This window comes from Camellia sinensis, chromosome 4, assembly GCF_055761805.1.
Source record: "Camellia sinensis isolate YWXY chromosome 4, ASM5576180v1, whole genome shotgun sequence".
Taxonomy (NCBI): Eukaryota; Viridiplantae; Streptophyta; class Magnoliopsida; order Ericales; family Theaceae; genus Camellia; species Camellia sinensis.
Window position 1 is genome coordinate 54,339,782 of NC_138964.1, and position 8,136 is coordinate 54,347,917.

General features: G+C 41.1%; 1 pseudogene; it reads right to left on the reverse strand.

The window, feature by feature from the left end:
* Positions 1 to 4,448: 4,448 nt before the first annotated feature.
* LOC114306428 (BTB/POZ domain-containing protein At4g30940 pseudogene) lies at positions 4,449 to 5,851 on the reverse strand (annotated as a pseudogene).
* Positions 5,852 to 8,136: the final 2,285 nt, after the last annotated feature.

An 8,136-nucleotide genomic window follows, 5' to 3' on the forward strand; every position in this document is an offset into this window, starting at 1 on the left:
CACACCATGTGGGTCCCATGTAGGTCTCACACCTATGTGAGACATTTAGTAAAAATTTTGGTAGAATTTTTGAGATCTCTACCATTTTTGCCTCTACCTGCCAACGTTAACAGTGTGTGGTGAGACTCCGGCTAGCTTTATAATCTGTTATTTTCATCATCCCTTTTCGATTATTGTCTTCCAAGGGGAGAGGGGGTGTCAATTCAACCTCCCTCTATCTTTTTCCTCTCACCCCTGTTTTTGGTCTTTCTTACATTTGTTGAGCAGGTATTTCTTTCTCTCACTTCCTCTAGTTCGATCTAGACCTTTTGCACCTCATCTAGCAAGGCATCGATTAGCAATAGTTTTATATTTTGACGACGTTGATCGACGATAAAAACATATTTGTTGCGAGAGAGGTTGAGTTCTGATTTGTTCTTTTTTATTATTGTTTGTGAGTGGGTTTCCTTTGAGATTGTTGTAGTGATAGTGGCTGTGGGTGCTGTGTGTTTCTACAATATTATTCAGTTGTTATTGTGGTTGTTGGTTATGTGCTTCTTGTTTTTTGGGATTGCAAAGACATTTTCTCATCAACTTTACGTCATTTTCGTTGAATCTATCAACATTTAGATACAGATTTTTTTGCCACCATAGTATGGGACTCGGGTGGCTGCTGTGTACTTTGTACAACAGTCCGTTGTTTGAGTTCACTTTGGGTTCTATTTTGATATTTTTTAAAAAGTTTTGAGGTTGATCAAATATCAGTAGCCCTTTTATCAAATATCATTTATATTTAGTTTTATTTTTAAAATTATATTTACCATTCATTCTTTCAGATAGAAATGTGATTTGATGGAAGAGTTATCAATATCTGATTAATTTGATTTTTGACAAATATATTATACTTGATGTATTGTAAAAAACAAATTATTTGAATTATCAAAATAAGATTTGAATTGGGCTCATGTGACGATCTAGTATGCAATCCATCTTTTTTCCTTTGTTTAACCTTGGTTTTTGCCATGCTAGTGCACCGATTTTCACTTAAAGCCTTGTTGATCATTTGGGGTTTGTAGTGTTCGGGAGTTTTCCCTCAAGATCTATTCCGGTGTTGAGTTTCACTTGTTCCGGGGAGTGCGAGGTTAGGTCCGGAGTGCCGAGACTTGAGCTCAAAATTTTCTGGGCTGGTTTGGCTTAGCCGTACATGCGGGGGCCACAAGCTGCACGTGCGGGAGAGCGCTGCACATGCGAGAGGCTAGGCCGCACTTGCGGGATGCAGGGGAGGTTTTGGGTCACACATTGAAATAAATGCACGTGCATGAAGAAGGTGCAGGAAGGTGCCGCACGTGCAGGAGATGGACGGAGGAGGGGCTAAATTGTGACACAGAAACAACATCAGCATTTTAATTGTTACAATTGAAATTCTCGGATTTAAATTGAAAAACATATAAAATCCTAAGATTTTTTTTTTGTAATTTTCCCTATATATATATATATATATTACTTAATTTTTTATAATATGATAAAATCAAAAATTAAAATATTTTACCTAGTATTCAATTTTACTCATTTATTTTTCATCTTACATATTAAGTTTTATTATTTATAAATCACTATCCATAACATATTATATTATCTATCATTTTTATTAATATTTTGATTTATAAATTATAAATTAAGAGTTAATACTTAAAAGTCCTATTTACAAATGTTATGGGTAATTCAAGTCTTATTTAAGATTTTTGGAACTAATAAGTCCTATTTAATAAAATTGAGTTTATTATTAGTTTTTCTAAAATTTTAAAACTAAGAACATTATCAATTTGCATCCAGATTATTGTTTCACTAATTGATGAAAAAAACAGATTATGATATTAAACGTTTTTGCCCTTCTACTTATTGGTTTGATTCAACTATTTAATAAAACTGACAACATTATTTTTTTTTTCAATTTTAAAACAGAGAACATTATCAATTTTTTTTTTAATTTTTAAATTTTTTTCTTTTTAAGTTTTGCATATCAATGTTCCATCACCGTACTCCTTTATAGACACAAAATTTCAAATTTTGCACAAAATTAAAATCTGTTTTTTTGATTTTTTTTTTTTAAAAAACATCAATTTTTTTTTTTTGGCACACAATATTTTTTTTAGTTTTTTCTGTTTGAAAGTTGATGTTTTAAAGTTTTGAAAATCAAAATAAATGTTAAATCTTCATATTCCTTTATAGATAATCATAAATGATGAACAATCATTGTTTGAAGGGCAATTCCAACTATTAAAAATTTAATGGGATTTGAAGGTCCAAAAAATCTTAGTTAGAACTTAATAGAGTATAAGTTTATAAATTAGAACTTGTGTTAATATTCCTAAAATTAACTTTCCTCCGCCCTGCGCCCGCCATCAGCCAGATTTCCATTTCAACATGTTGAGCCTGATCCATGGTTGTTGGGCTTCTTTTTTTGAGAATTTCTTTATATTAATTATGCACTGTTTTTAATATTCAAACACATAAATGAGTCAAAAAATAAATAAATAAATAATAATTCTACACAAAAACACCTTTTAACCTGTTGTACGCATCATATGCAACTTCATCTTCTGCAAATTTTAAAAAACAAACTGAAAACGAATTAGATCAAAATGAAAGACACCCAGTTGCAAACTAGAACACCACTAAGGTATGTTTGAGAACCTACTTAAATTAGTCAAAATAAGTTACTAACAAAAGTTTAAAAAAAAAAAAAAAAACATAAAGGTTCCTTCCCATTCTCTTTTGGTAAAAAAATCAAAAATCATTCCTAAGGGTGTGTTTGGTAACGTTTACGTTTTCAGTTTATATTTACAATAATTTTATAAACTGGTTTTTGTTTATTTTTTGTTTATTTTTAGGAAAACATAAACTACAAACGCGTTTGGTAATTGACAAAATGTTTAAAAAAATTTAAAAATATAAAAAGAGTGAGAAATGACAAGTGACGGCAAGTGACGGCGGAAGACGGTGGTGGAAAGTGGTGACGGTGGGTGGTGGGTAGCTGTGGTGGTGGCGGGTGGGTGGTGGTAGTTGGTGGGTGGGTGACGGTGGCGGGTGGTGGGTGGTAGTAAGTGGGTGGTGGGTGGCGGATGGTGGGTGGTGGTGGGTGGCGGGTGGTGGATGATAAGTGGCCGATGGTGGGTGGCGGGTGGTGGTGGTGGTTGGTGGGTGGGTGGGTGACGGTGGCGGGTGATGGGTGGTAGCGAGTGGGTGGTGGTGGTGGTGGTGGTGGTGGTGGTGGCGGGTAGGTGGCGGATGGCGGGTGGTAGTGGGTGGTGATGGTGGGTGGGTAGGTGGGTGGTGGTGGTGGCGGTGGGTGGGGGGTGGCAGATGGCGGGTGGTGGTGGGTGGCGGGTAGGTGGTGGGTGGTGAGTGGATAGCGGGTAGGTGGCGGGTGGTGGTGGTGGGTGGGTGGGTGACGGTGGCGGGTGGTGGGTGGTAGCGAGTGGGTGGCGGTGGCGGGTGTGTGGCGGATGGCGGGTGGCAGGTGGGTGGTGATGGTGGGTGGGTGAGTGGGTGACGGTGGCGGGTGATAGGTGGTAGCGAGTGAGTGGTGGCGGCGGCGGGTGGTGGTAACAAGTGGGTGGCGGATGACGGGTAGGTGACGGGTGGTGGTGGTGGTGGTGGGTTGGTGGGTGACGGTGGCGGGTGGTAGGTGGTAGCGAGTGAGTGGTGGCAGGTGGGTAGTAAGTGGTGGTGGGAGCGGGTGGTGGTGGTGGGTGGGTGGGTGACGGTGGGGGGTGGTAAGTGGTAGCAAGTGGGTGGTGGTGGTGGTGGGTGGTGGGTGGTGGTGGCAGGTGGGTGGTGAGTGGGTGGTGGGTGATGGTGGTGGTGGTGGCGGGTGGGTGGGTGGCAGGTGGCTGGTGGTGGTGGGTGGCTGGTGGTGGCAGGTGGCTGGTGGTGGCAAGTGGTGAATGGTGGTGACAGGTGGGTGGTGAGTGGTGGTGGCAAGTAAGTAGCGAGCGGTGAATGGTAGTGGCAGGTGGTGGGTGGTAGCGGGTGGATGACAGGTGGGTGGTGGTGGTGGTGGTGGTGGTTGTGGTGGCGAGAGGTGGGTGGTGGTGGCAAGTGGGTGGCAGGTGGGTGGTGGTGGTGGTGGTGGCGGTGGCAGGTGGTGGCTGGTGGTAGCAGGTGGGTGGTGAATGGTGGTGGCAGGTGGTGGTGGAGGGTGGGTGGTGATGGCGGAAGACGGTGGTGGAAAATGGTGGCGGGTGGTGGCTAATATTGGGTGATAAAAAAAAAAAATTGAAAACTCAAAATGGAAACACATTTTTTGTATTTTCATTTTTTGGCCAAATTTATAAACTGAGACCACTGATTTATAAATCAAAAAATTTATCAAATAGGTTTTTATTTGAGTTTTTTAAATTTTTGTAAATATAAATAGAAAACTGAAAACGTAAGTGTTATCAAACGACACCTAAACATTTCAATTTTTTTCACCTCATATTATAGCGAGAAAACTAAAAGCATCACTTCCCAAACAAAGCCTAAGCAAACAACTAGCACATTGGCTTCTATGGCGTCTCCCATATATCAAACACATTCTGCTCATAGTGAAGAGCAAAAAGCCTATCACCACCAACCGAAAAATCACAGATTGAACCTCCATTGCTTCTGCCAAGCCTGGATGTCAGCACCCAATCTGGACCACTATACACCCAAATACTATGATTCATAGACAAGAAGAGCTGCCCATTATGAAATGCCAATTTTGGGTCACATGGTTCCTTCATCTTGAACTCACTGTGGAGTTGTTTAAGCACCACCTCACACTCATGTCAATACTCCTCAAATCCAATAACCCAAAATCCCCACATTCATTCACTAGGCATATAGAATTAGTCTCCTCCATAGCTATGGCATCTCTAAACTGCCACTGGGTTGTCGGATAATCATCTTCATCGCCTTCATTTTTCGGCCAATGAGACCAGAGCTCGATCATGTTTTAAACTCTAAAATCCAACAAATTAATGAAAGAGGAGCACTGCTTCCTAGGTGACAAAGTAGCAACCATCAAACAAATAGTACCATGTAACCATTACAGCCTGTTTGCTTCACCAAGTGACCACTCATATTGGTCACAGTAAAACTCAATCTGCTTGCCAGTTAATTGATCCCAAACACCAATCCCATACTCATTGTTGTTCTTACCTTTACAATTACAAAAAATCTTGTAGTCTGAGTTAAAAGCACGAGCAGTGTAGCTTTTCACTTGATGATCCTTATTTGTGACCTGAAACCTGTGCCTGAGCTCCTTTGTTACTGCACTGAACAAACCCATTCCACCACCGCCAGCACTAACAACGATGGTCTCTGAATCGACCAAACTGTCGTAAACTCTCTGGTAATCGAGATTGATTGATGGGTGTTCTTCGAGCATCCAATCATAGACGTGTACCATACTATCATGCACTACACAGCAACCACCGTCAAGGCTACCGCGGATCGCGGTGCCATCAACGGGTGCTTGGCCTGTCACAGAGTGTGAAAATTGGAGTCTGTTGCCATCGAATTGGCTGCATTTGGTAGAGCAGACGTTGTCGAGGAGGTCGTAGAACAGGGCTTCTCTGTGAAGGAGTTTTTCAGGGATGTTGGAGGGGATATACAGCTCCCCTGTTCTGAGGAGGCCGAGTAGTACTGCGAAACAATCTGGGTTCCGATCGATGACGTAATTACCATCATCATCAGCAGAATTATAGGTTTGGAGGTTCCAATTCTTGTCGAACATTTTCCCAAAGAAGGAATTATGGCCAGTGTTGGCGAGGGTGGAGGTGGTGGTTTCGAATATTTTGCCACCAATGTTGAATTTTGCTAGTATGTTATTGTGAATTGCCATTGTTGAAACAAGAAAAAAAATTGGACAGACCCAGATGGGAATTTGAAAACAGGCTCGGCATTAAATTTATATTTTAGTTTGTCCTTTCCAATTCTTGTATCAAGCTTCAACAGTTAGCTTCCCCATATGGGATTCTAAATTTTACTGTCTTTTTGAATTCTTACTTCAAACACTTCCCTTATACAGTTTCCCACCAAAAGCCTTTACAATTATTGGGGGATCATTACCCCATACTATACATTGACAAGTTATGCCACAAATTGAACTTCTTCTTGATTTCGGTAAAATAAAATAAAAATAGAAGGGTAAATTAGAAAATACAATTAGCGATGTGGAGGAAAAACATAGTGTTTTTCTAAAATGACCCAGAAATCAAGTTGTTCGAAATCAAATTTTAAACATACCAGGAGGAAGGTCTCGACGAGATGAGTCCAGATCCAGAAAAATGAGTCCAAACGAAGACTGGGGTGGAGCTTACATGCCTTCTGAAATTAACGAGTGAGGACCACTCTCGGACACGTACCACACGCTCGTCTAGGGATTGAAAATGAGCAACTTTCACCAAAACCAAAGTGTTTAAATATTATTTGAGGGATAATAAATACAAGGTGTGCCTTTGGTAAAGTGGATAAGGCGCTGTAGTTTGTATTTGGTCAGGGGTTCAAAACCCCCTAGTTGCGCCCTGAAAATTAATATTTTTGAGTGGAGGATGATGCAGTGGATGACATCAACACCAAAATAAAGGGGTGGTCCGACCCAACCCAGATCCGACCTAGGTGGGGTCTGGTCCAGATGGTGTCAGCAAGCCAAGTGGGTGGGTCAACCTGACTCAGGAGGGGTCCAGGTGATGAAGTCAGCGTGACGCAGTGGTGGCGTCAACGCTAACGCAGGTAGACAGTGGCTGACGGGTGAACGGATATTCCTTTAGTATAAACAGAATATTCCTTGAATTTTTGGAAATTACAAAGAGTCCCAAATATTCAGAAAATGGTGGTGTGACCCAACTTTCAAGAAATTTTTCAGTGAGGCCCGGAAGTCCAGCAAAGGTTGGTCTTAGCTAAATGAACTGTTCAGACTCAACCACGAGGTCATAATTGTGAGATTTTGAAGAGTTTTTTTGAAGATTGTCAAAACATGGGAGTTTGTCATCTTTAATAGCCAGAGGAAAGTTATCAAATGCTATGGAACACTACAAATTCATTAAAGAGATTAGAATAGGTAGATTCTAATCACGGATTGGATAACCCAATGCAGATCGAGAGATAGATCATTGAAGGCCAGAGGTGATCAAGCTTGATCAAATAGCGGATCAAGGAAGATCATGATTGGTCATGGTCGATTAGAGGATTGTAGATGATTATCTCAAGAGCCGATCGAAATATCTGGTTCAATCAAAGAAGAAGTCCACTTCATCGATGGACAAATGATTTGGTAACCAATACAGGCTCAAGGGAATATTGTGACAGTTGGAGCTACTGTCAAACAGAATACGAGTAGTACTAGTAGTATGTAGACGTGTAAAACAATAGTTATAGAGGAGTATACTAAATGCAAGAGCATAAATACAGACATGCAGTAGTGTAATAGTACGCTAGAGTGTCGTACAGAGCTGCGAGAAGAGTGTGCAGAAACGAGTTGTTGAAAGTTCACTGGTAAAAACTCTAAGCAAAGAAGAAGGATAAAGTTAACTAGGCAAAGCGCGATGCTTGGAACACGAAGGGTGTTTTATTTTGCTCCAGTGTTGGTTGTACAAAGTGATACGTGGCAATGGGCATCCCAAACAGAGGGTACAGGGCATCCAATTACGAAGTGCCGGATATCTTGGTTACGCAAGTTCAAGCATAGCAGGTGAAGGCATCCAATATAAGAAAGCATGGAAGAGATTTGTTGGAGATATAAGCAAAGGCTCTCTCTAAAAGAGAATTAGTAAGTGGTGTGAGTTGAGTTGAGAATGTAAGATTCCCTTCTCCTCTTGTATCTTTGTATTTTCTCCGGTGTATTATCTCTACCTGAAGGGGATGCAAGCGTCCAGTAAGGAGATGCAAACTATGCTAGATTTTAGGCGTGACAAGATTGGTAGTAGTTTTTGCTGCGGCATACCTCACATGGGTTGAGGGGGTGATTTGTTGGATATCAGCCAATGTGAGGGGTGATCTTCTTTCTCTTTTACTCATGTAAAACCAAGTTAGAGTTTGGATGACGGAGCTAGGAATAACGGCACCAAATTCGGTGAAGTACAACGAACACAGCAGCTATTAAAGGCGCCAGATTTGGTACAACAAATC